Source organism: Gorilla gorilla, chromosome 13 (assembly GCF_029281585.2).
Source record: "Gorilla gorilla gorilla isolate KB3781 chromosome 13, NHGRI_mGorGor1-v2.1_pri, whole genome shotgun sequence".
NCBI classification, from domain to species: domain Eukaryota; kingdom Metazoa; phylum Chordata; class Mammalia; order Primates; family Hominidae; genus Gorilla; species Gorilla gorilla.
In genome coordinates, this window is record NC_073237.2 from 115170370 (window position 1) to 115182507 (window position 12138).

Consider the following 12138-nt stretch of genomic DNA (forward strand, 5'->3'; position numbering starts at 1 on the left):
GATTTTTTAAAAACGGACCTACAAAAGATCAGAAAAAGATTCAGAGGCCTGAGATATGCAAAAGTAAAAATTAAAAGGGTAAATGAGAGCGTTATAGACAATTTTTTACTAAAACCATCTGCCATTTACTGGAGACTTAAACCCTGAGTTTTAAGGGAACTTTTGAGCTAAAGAAAAGAAAAAAGCCTAGAGTTTAGTCCTGTGAGGATAAATACATCATGTGAATTAAGACAAGAACTTAAAAAGAAACAACAATCACTGGATGAACCAGAAGGAAAATTATCCACAGAGATCTTTGTGAGGTTCAAAACCACATATATATTGATGTCTACATCTTGTCCATCAAAATATAATAAATCAGAAGGCTTGTGATCAGAATTAAAGTTCATTAATATGCTTCAGGGATCATTTTTTTCCTCAGAGAAGTGAATATATTGATTATACTTTGTTAACTTAAATATGAATGTTATAATTTCTTAGATAACCGCTAAAAGAACAGAAGACTGTAAAACTTTTAACTTAGTAAAGTAGAAAAATGACCTCATTCTGAAAGGAAGAAGAAAAAAAGAAATAAAAGTATAGAAAATTGGGATAAATGGAAAACAATAAAATAGGTACGACTTTAACTGCTTCAGTAATCATAATCAATGTAAATAGATTGCTCTTTGCATTTAATAATTTAAAATGTATAAAATGTATTTTTAAAAACTCCACCTGTACACTGTTTACAAGAAAAAACCTACAAAACAAATGTATCCACATATTGAAAGGCCATAAGGGAAAAATATAACAGGAAAATATTTATAGCCTTATAGCTTAACATTGCTGTTAAAATTCCAGACAATTTTGGAAATAAGGTTAAAAAGAGAGGTCTTTTCTCTGCTGAGAAAACAGATTCAATTTACTAAGAAAATATTAAAATTTTATGTATATAAGCACCCAATCATACAGTTTCTAATTATGTAAAATAAAAGAATAAATGGTACTGCAAAAAAAATGACAAATCCACATCATGGTGAGAAATTTTAATACATTTCTCAGGAATTAATAGAGAATGTAGAGGACTTAACATAAGTAGCAAGCTTGATTAGTGAAATACTGCTGCAACACTTCTCTTATCAATAATTGACCATTTACTATTTCAAAAACATTTATCAATAAATTTAACAGAATGAATATTACTTTGCTAAATTTATTAACCAAAATAAAATTAAGTTAGATGTCAATATAAAAAATATGAAAAGTAAACATAAATATGTATGCATGTACATACTCTGACAAACAAGCATATATTCAGAAAAATCCCATATCTTCAGAAATTTAAATAAAATAACATTCTAAGTTACTCATGCAGAAAGGAGAAATCATAATGGACATTAGAAAATATTTAAACATCTAGGGAAATCTTATCTATTAAAACCTTTGTCCTGCCGTAAAGTTATACTTGATGGCCAGTTATAGTTTCAAAATCTTTATATTCAAAATGAAAATGGTAAAATTAACTAACTTAAAAAATAGTAAAAGAATAGAAGAAAAAACTAACAAAGTGGGGATTTAATAATGGAGACAAAAGTATGTTTGTGTGCGTGTGTGTGTGTGTGTGTGTGTAAGAGAAAGAGAGGAAAAGAGAGAGAAGGCATAGAGAGCAAGGTTAATAAAAAAAGGGGGCATACCTATAATTTTAATAATAATTAATAGAAATAAAAGGCAATGTGTATAATAAAAAGTTTCTGATACATTGAAAAAGCACTTATAGGAATCTCGTCCTCAAAAAGATAGTTTACTAGTCCTGACTCAAAAACGGGTACAAAATCTGAATGATCCTTATAAACATTAATGATGCTGAAACAATATTTTAATATATTCTCACAAACAAAACAACAGACCAGATAAGTTTACAAGAAAGTTATATAAAATATCTAAGAAACAAATAATTCCAATCTTACAATATCTTTCAAAGAATAAAATAAATGGGGAAGTCACTTCTCAACTTGTTTATTTTTAAAGATTATATAACCTCAAAACCAACACCAGGCAATAAGAATATATGAGAAAAAAAACTCATGAACATGTAAAACTTCAAAATGAAATGTTAATAAACGTCATTCAATAATGAATTTTAAAAAAATACATTATGACAAATGTGAGGTTGTTCTAGGAATGATTAATATTAGAAAATCTATACATTTATTCAATCATATTATTTCACCAAATAGAAAAAAATTACAATGAAACTATGAAAAACATTCAATGAACTTGGTAATTATTTATAACAAAAACTTTTAGTGAACTATGAAAAAAAAGAGAACTTTCTTCACTGTAGAAAAGATAGTTTTAAAAAGTCTACCAGATAAACATAATAGAAAGAAACCTATACGAAGCCTGCTACGTAACACTACTGGCAAAGCAAATTAGGAACAAAATTATACTCTGTTTACTCAACAGTGCTGCTGAGAAAACCAGTTCTCCAAATGGGGGAAAAAAATGCAAGGAATACTCATCCTGCATCATAAGCTAAAATCATATCCAGATAATTTAAAGACTAAAATATGATAGCTAAATAAATAAAACTTTCCCCTTCGCTCCCCTCCATTGAATTGGATACTATCTTTATGTCTTCAGATAAAGGAATAATTTCTTAAACAAAAAGCAAAAGAATAAAACATAAATAAAAATATTAATTTGACCTCATTAGTATTAGAAAATTTATTCATTATAAGATTCTATAAAGATGTGGAAAAGACAAGTCACAAACTGGCAAAAGACATTTGCAATCACAAATGACAAAGGTTTATCGTGCAGAACATAAAAATATTTCTCAAAAATCAATAACAAAAAGATAAACCTCAAATTTAAAAGGGGGTAACATGAGCAAAATACGTGATTCTGAATTCTACTACAAAGGAAATGTGGCTGGCCTACAACATTTGACAAGATAGTCACTGCATCAGAAATACGAGGATCACGCTTGCTCTCCAGCAATGTTCCCTAACCAAAACGGAAACTCAGAAGTGACAGGTAAAGAATTCAAAGCATGGATTTCAAGGAAGTACAATGAGATCCAAGACAATGTAGAAAGTTAACGTAAAGAAACTTTTAAAGCAACCCAGGAAATGAAGGAAGAGTTAAACATCTTAAAAAGAAATCAATTGGAGCTTCTGCAATTGGAAAAAAAAAAAACAACCCTGCACTTAAGGAATTTCAGAACAAAATTCAAAGCTTTATCAATAAACTGGAAACTGGACCAAGCAACGAAAAAAGAAAAACAAAGACTTCCAGAGCTTGAAGACTGGTCTAATCCAGTCAGACACAAATAAAGAAAAAAGAATTTTAAAAAATGAACAAAGTCTTCAAGAAATATGGGATTAATGTGAACAAAACTAAGAATTACTGGCATTCCTGGGAGAGAAGGAGAAAGAGTAAACAACCAGGAAAACATATTTGAGGAGATAATTTGAAAAAATGTCCCTAATCTTCCTAGAGAGGCATACAGACAGATATAAGAGATCTAGAGAACCCTTGTAAAATACTATATAAAATGAACATCACCAATACATATAGTCACCAGACTGTAAAAGATCAATGCTAAAGCAAAAATTTTAAAAGAAGCTAGAAAAAAATGTCAGATTACAAACAAAAGAAATCCCATTAAGCTACCAGTGGACTTCTCAGCAGGCATTTTACAAGCCAGAGAGATTGGTTGCCTATTCTAAGTATTTTATTTTTTGAGACAGCGTCTTGCTCTGTCACCGAGGCTGGAGGGCAGTGGCGTGATCTCGACTCACTGCAACATCTGCCTCCCAGTTCAAGAGATTCTCCTGCCTCAGCTTCCCGAGTAGCTGGGATTACAGGTGCATGCCACTACACCGGGCTGATTTTTGTAGAGACAGGGTTTCACTATGTTGGCCAGGCCGGTCTTGAACTCCTGACCTCAGGGGATCCACCCACCTCGGCTTCCCAAAGTGCTGGGATTACAGGTGTGAGCCACCGTGCCCAGACTATTTTAAGTATTCTTAAAGAAAATAAATTCCAACCAAGAACTTCAGATCCCATCAAACTAAGCTTCATAAGCAAAGCAGAAATAAAATCTCCAGGCAGGCGAAGCACAAAGAGAATTTGTTACCACTAGGCCAGCCTTACAAGAGATCACTAAGAGAGTTCTAAACATGCAACCAAAAGAGTAATACCTGCTACCACAAAAACACACTTAAAAACATAGCTCGCAGAGCCTATAAAGTAACCACATAATATAAACTACAAGCAACTAGCTAACAACTTTATGATAGGATCAAAACTTCACATACCAATATTTACCTTGAATGTTTAAAAGCCCCACTTAAAATTTACAGAGTGGCAAGTTGGATTAAAAAAAGAAAAAGACCTATCCATTTGCTGTCTTCAAGAGACCCATCTCACAAGTAATGACATCCATAGGCTTAAAGTAAAGGGTTGGAAAAAGATCTATCATGCAAATGGAAAACAAAAAAGAGCAGGATCACTATTCTTATATCAAATAAACAGATGTTAAACCAAAATCAATAAAAAAAGTACAAAGGAGTGCACTACATAATGAAAAAGGGCTCAGTCCAGCAAGAAGACTTAACTATTATAAACATATACACACCCAACATTGGAGCAACCAGATTCATAAGACAAGTCTTTCCAGACTTATGAATACATTAGACAGCTACACAATAATAATGAGAAATTTCAACACCCCACTGACAGCAGAAATAAAAAAAAATTGAAATAAATGAAAATAGACAAAACATACCAAAATCTCTGGGATGCAACAAACACAGTGTTGAGGAAAGTTTGTAGTGCTAAACGCCTACCTCTAAAAGCTAAAAAAATCTTAAATTAATAACCTTATATCAAATCCAGAGGAACCAGAAAAACAAGAACAAACTAACCCCAAAGATAGCAGAAGAAAAGGAATAATTAAAATTAGAGTGGAATACGAAATTGAGACCCAAAATTCCATACAAAAAAATCAACAAAATCAAAACTTGATTATTTGAAGTGACAAACAATATTAACAAACCACTAGCTATTAATAAATTAACAAAGAAAAAACAGATAATATCCAAATAAGTACAATCAGAAACAACAAAGGTGACATTACAACCAATTCTGTAGAAATAGAAACTACTAGCTAACCAAACACAATAACATATCAATAAGTTAATCCACCATGATGAAATTGGCTTTATTCCTGTGGTGTAAGATTGTTTCAACATAAGCAAATCAATAAATATGATTCACCACATAAACAGAATTAAATACAAAAACCATATGACCATTTTACTAGACATAGATACAGAAAAATCTTTCTATAAAATCCAACATTCCTTCATGATAAAAACTCTCAAGAAACTAGGAATTGAATGAACATACCTCAAAATCATAATAGCCACTTATGACAACAGCCAACATCATACTAAATGGGCAAAGGCTGGAGCCACTCCTTTGAGAATCAGAATAAGACAAGGAAGCCCACTCTCACCACTCCCTTTCAAGATAGTAGTAAAGTGATAGCCAGAGAAACCCAGCAAAAGAGAGAAATAAAGGGCATCAAAATAGGAAAAGAAAAAGTCAAGTGATCACTCTTCATGGGCAATCTGATTCTATACCAAGAAAACCCTGAAGACTCCACCAAAATGCTCCTGGAAATGATAAAGAACTTCGGTAAAGTTTCAAGATACAAAATCAATGTACAAAAATTAGTAGCATGTCTATACAACAGTAATGATTAAGCTGAGAGCCTAATTAAGAATGCAATTTCATTTACAACAGCCATACATACACACACATGCATACAAATACCTAGTAATACATCTAACCAAAGAAGTGAAAAATCTCTACAAGGAGAATTACAAAATATTGCTTAAATGAATTATAGATAACACAAACAAATGAAAAGAAACATTCCATATTAATGAATTGGAAGAACCAATATTGTCAAAATGTCCGTACTGCCCAAAGCAATCTACAGATTCAAGGCTATTCCTATCAAACTACCAACATTATTTTTCATAGAACTAGAAAAAACTATTCTAAAATTCATATGGAACCAAAAAAAAGAGCCTGAATAGCCAAAGCCATCCTAAGCAAAAAGAACAAAGATGAAAGTACCCATTATCATACCTCAAATTACACTATGAGGCTACAGTAGCCAAGACAACATGGTACTGGTATAAAAACAGACGAGTGGAACAGAATATAGTACTCAGAAATAAAGCCGCACACCTATAACCCCCTGATCTTTGACAAAGTCAACAATAACAAACAATGGAGAAAGGACTTCCTATTTAATAAATCATGCTGGAATAGCTGGCTAGCCACATGCAAAAGAATGAAAATAGACCCCTACCTTTCACCATATATGAAAGATTAACTCAAGATGGATTAAATATTTAAATGTAAGACCTAAAACTATAAGATTCCTACAAGAAAACCTAGGAAACTCCAATCTAGACATAGGCCTTCAGAAAGAATTTATGACTAAGTCCTCGAAAGCAATTGCAATACAAACAAAATTTGACAAATGGGACCTAAATTAAGATCTGCACAGCAAAAGAAACTATCAACAGAGTAAATAGACAATCTACAGAAGGCGAGAAAATGTTCACAAAGCACGCATCCAAAAAGGTATAATATCCAGAATCTATAATGAATTTAAACAATTGAACAAGAAACAAAAAAACCTCACTTAAAAATAGAAAAAGACATGAACCATTAGTTCTCAAAAGATGCACGCAGCCAACAAATGTGAAAAAATGCTTCACATCACTAATCATCAGAGAAATGTAAATTAAAACCACAGTGAGATATCATTTTAAACCAGTCAGAACGGCTATTACTAAAAAGTCAATAAACAACAGATGCTCATGAGGTTGTTGAGGAAAGGGAATTCTTACACACTGTTGGTCGGAATGTAAATTAGTTCAGCCACTGTGGAAAGCAATGTGGAGATTTCTCGAAGAACGTCTAAATGAACTACCATTTGATGCAGCAATCCCATTACTTGATATGTATCTAAAAGAAAACAAATCTTTCTATCAAAAAGACAAATGCACTTGCATGTTCATCACAGCACAGTAATAAAGACATAGAATCACCCTAGGTGCCCATCAGTGGTGATTGGATTTTAAAAATGTAGTACATATACATCATGGAATACTATACAGCTATAAAAAAGAAGGAAATAATGTCCTTTGCAGGAATATAGATGGAGCTGGAGGCCATTATGTTCAGCAAATTAATGTAGGAACAGGAAACCAAACACTGCATGTTCTCACTTGTAATTGGGAGATAAATATTGGGTACCCAAGGAAATAAAGATGGCAATGATAGAAACTGGGACTACCAGACGGTGAAGAGAGGGAAGAAACAAGGGTTGAAAAGCTAACTATTGGGTACTATGCTCAGTACCTAGATCAAAAGATCATTTGTATCCCAAACCTCAAGATCATGCAATATCCCTACGTAATAAACCTGCACATGTATCTGCTGCATCTAAAATAAAAGTAAAAAAAAAAAAAACACTGTATGAGTACAATGAACTGCTTTTTCATGCCCACAACGGTAATAAAATCTAAGCAGTCTAGCAATACCAAATACTAGTAAGGACATAAAACAGAAAAAGATTCTCATTCATCACAACGGAGTGGGTAAATTGGTCCTTTTGTTTTGGAAAACAATTTGTCCTCTTCTAATAAAGTTAATCATAGTGGCTTCTTGTGCAGGGAATAGGACAGAAATTTCCACCAGCCGAGGGTACACCAAAAACTTTAAAATGAATGGTACTATTTATTTCTTTAACTCTCGTAGGTATGAGCTGGTAATTTATTATTTATGTTATACTGCAGATTTAATACTTTTTATATGAAACACACTTCACAATATAAATTATTTGTTTAAAAAGAAAAAAAAATGGCCTAGAAGAACAAAGAAATCTCTGTACAAAGGGTAGTTCAGAATGATATGCCTTGCCGATTAGAGAAAATACCATAAAGTCAGTGTTAATAAGTCAATATGGTGGTGCCATAGTCATTAACAAATAGTTCATTAGACCAGAACATACATGTTTTATGAGAACTTAATATAGAATGAATGTGATATTTTAATTCATTGGTACAATGATGGTTTATATAATAAATGGTGCTGACACAACTGTTTGTTCACATAGAAGAAAAAAGTCAAATATTTTTGCATTAATAAAATTAATTTTATGTAATTAAAAAGTTAAATTTAAAAGATGTACCTTATTGGAGAATCCAGAATATATATATACACTTTCTGGCATTTGTGAATATCCTAATGGTAATGAGTTTAGTGATCAGTTACCATAAATGAAGTCAAATAATTGAATTGGAAAACAAAACACACGACAGATGACTAATATTTATTCAACAGAAAGATTCTTTCAAACTGAAAAAAAGGTGAAGGTATCCAGTAGAAAAAAAAATGGCTTTATATCATTGTTTCCCATTGGACTAATGCAAATGGTTACTAGAAGCACAAAAAGATGCAGGAACTTGCTGAGAGTTGGTCACAAAAAGTAATCAAACAATAATATATCACTTCATGTTAATTAGATGCCTATGTATTTCACCAATGCAGGTAAGCATAATAATTGTTACAATCTTTTGTGAAACAATATAGCAATAGCTATTAAAATTTTAAATATACTTAACCTTTGACACAGCATTTCTTACTTGAGGTCTATCCCACAAAGTAGACTAATGATATAGAGACCTATGGCTACAGATGTTGATTCGTAGAGGTAGAAAGTAATAGCAAATTGACAAAGAGGGAAAATGGTGAAATAAATTATAGCACATTTATACCAAGGAACTATTTTACAGCGATTAAAAATAATGGATTAGAACCATGCTAACTGACAAAACAATCTCATAAAGTATTATTGGTTAGAAAATTAAAAAGTAGGAAATAGTGTGTCTGGAATTGGTGGGTTCTTGGTCTCACTGACTTCAAGAATAAAGCCACGGACCCTTGCTGTGAGTATTACAGTTCTTAAAGGCGGCGTGTCCACAGTTTGGTCCTTCTGATGTTCAGATGTGTTTAGCCTTCTGGTGGGTTCGTGGTCTCGCTGGCTCAGGAGTGAAGCTGCAGACGTTCGCCGTGAGTGTTACAGCTCCTAAGGCAGCACGTCTGGAGTTGTTTGTTCCTCCCGGTGGGTTCATGGTCTCTCTGGCTTCAGGAGTGAAGCTGCAGAGCTTCGCGGTGAGTATTACAGCTCATAAAAGCAGTGTGGACCCAAACAGTGAGCAGTAGCAGGATTTATTGCAGAGTGAAACAACAAAGCTTCCACACTGCCAAAGGGGAACGGAGGGGGTTGTCACCGCTGGCTGGGGCAGCCTGCTTTTATTCTCTTATCTGGCCCCATTCACATCCTGCTGATTGGTCCATTTTTACAGAGAGCCGATTGGTCTGTTTTACTGAGAGCTGATTGGTCCGTTTAGACAGGGTACTGATTGGTGCATTTACAATCCCTGAGCTAGACACAAAAGTTCTCCATGTCCCCACTAGATTAGCTAGATACAGAGTGTTCATTGGCGTATTTACAAACCCTGAGCTAGACACAGAGTGCTGATTGGTGCATTTACAAGCCTTGAGCTAGATGCAGAGTGCCGATTGGTGTATTTACATCCCTTAGCCAGACAAAGATTCTCCAAGTTCCCCACCAGACTCAGAAGCCCAGCTGTCTTCACTCAGTGGATCCCGCACCTGGGCGGCAGGTGGAGCTGCCGGCCAGTCCCGGGCCGTGCGCCGGCACTCCTCAGCCCTTGGGCGGTGGATGGGACTGGGCGCCGTGGAGCAGGGGGCGGCGCTCGTTTGGAAAGCTCGGGCCGCGCAGGAGCCCACGGCGGGCCGGGGAGGCTCAGGCATGGCGGGCTGCAGGTCCCGAGCTCTGCCCCGCGGGGAGGCAGCTAAGGCCCGGCGAGAAATCGAGCACAGCAGCTGTTAGCCCATGTGCTAAGCCCCTCACTGCCCGGGCCGGCGGGGCCCGCCGAGCCCACGCCCACCCGGAACTCGCGCTGGCCCGCAAGCGCCGCGCGCACAGCCCCGGTTCCCGCCCGCGCCTCTCCCTCCACACCTCCCTGCAAGCTGAGGGAGCCGGCTCCGGCCTTGGCCAGCCCAGAAAGGGGCTCCTACAGTGCGGCGGCGGGCTGAAGAGCTCCTCAAGCATGGCCAGAGTGTGCGCTAAGGCCGAGGAGGCCCCGAGAGCGAGCGAGGGCTGTGAGGGCTGCCACCATGCTGTCACCTCTCAATAGTAAGGTAACAAAATTAAAGTGTAAAATAAGGCTTCATTTAAAAAAGGAAAACTGGTAAAATCCTCATCTATTTGTGTATATACATAGGGACACAGACGTATATTAGTGTATGTATATCGGTACATGATACTTAAACATGAATAAAGCATTCAAGTTTATCTGGCATATATGGTTATACATATTATCTTGAGAGAGCAAGGTGGAGGTGGGACAAATAAAAATAGACCAAGTGAAAAGACTGTACAAAAGGCCTTATATAATCCTCCTTAATATCTATGTATGTATATATAGAGATGAGGTAATTACAGAAGAAACACAAATAGTATAAAGCTGTATTGACTAGCTTATACCTTTTGTGATATGGTACCAGATTGAAAAGAAATAAAATGAAGTTGCAGACTAACAAGTAGAGTAGCACTCTCTGGGTGAAATAAAGTTCCAAATAAGTTGTTAAATGCATGTATTTAAAGGAGAAGGGAATATAAGGAGATATATATATATATATAAAGATATATATATAGATATATATATAAAGATATATAGATATATATAAAGATATATAGATATATAAAGATATATATAGATATATATATAAAGATATATATAGATATATATATAAAGATATATATATAGATATATATAAAGATATATATAGATATATATATAAAGATATATATATAGATATATATATAAAGATATATATATAGATATATATATAAAGATATATATATAGATATATATATAAAGATATATATATAGATATATATATAAAGATATATATATAGATATATATATAAAGATATATATATAGATATATATATAAAGATATATATATAGATATATATATAAAGATATATATATAGATATATATATAAAGATATATATATAGATATATATATAAAGATATATATATAGATATATATATAAAGATATATATATAGATATATATATAAAGATATATATATATAAAAATGTTGATTCCAGCAGTGGCAAAGGTGAAGATGGTGGTGGTGAGGAATAGTGGTGGGTGGGAGGGAGGGCATTATATTTGTCTTCATAAACCTTTGCACTGTCTTGCCTTACTTTTTTAAGTGTCAGTGAATCCATTACTGATTGCTATGTAACAAATCACCCCAAAACTAAGCATTGTAAAAGAAGAAGCATTTTGAGAGTTTGTTAGTGGCTTTTATGACCTGGACTGGCTCAGCCTAGTTGGCTCAACTCGGGCCTCATTTGTGTATCTATTAGTAGGCTTCGTGTCACTGAAGTGATGGGGATCAATTGGTCACATGTTACCCATTCTCCAGCAAACTTGCCAGGGTAAGCATCACAGTACAGTAGCCACGGGGCTCCCAAGAGCAGCAAGAAAGCAAGCTCCTATGTGCAAGTACTTTATAAACCTCTGCTTATGAGACCTGGATCAATGTAATATTGTCCAAAGCAGGTCACAAGGTCCAAGAAAGAGTCCTAACAAAATGCATGGGTAGAGAGAAAATAATAAGTTGTAGGTATTTTTACAACATACCACAACGCAGTACCAAACTAATTTTCATTATTATTTTATTAATTTCTATTTGCTATTTTTGTCAAAGAAAAAAACTCTCAAACTGTGTTTTTCCTCTACTCTCACACCACAAGAATCAACACAGAAGATTTCTGTCACCAAATGTGTAGAGGAATTTTTGCCACACACCAAGCAGTGGACAACAGCTGGATGTCTTCTTATTCAGTTCAATTTTGACACCAGCTATCAGGAGATAGCATCAGATCCCATGGGTTGAGGCCCCCATCCCCTAGACTGTCTCTCCTCCAGCAGTCACAAGTCTGGGCCCCCAAA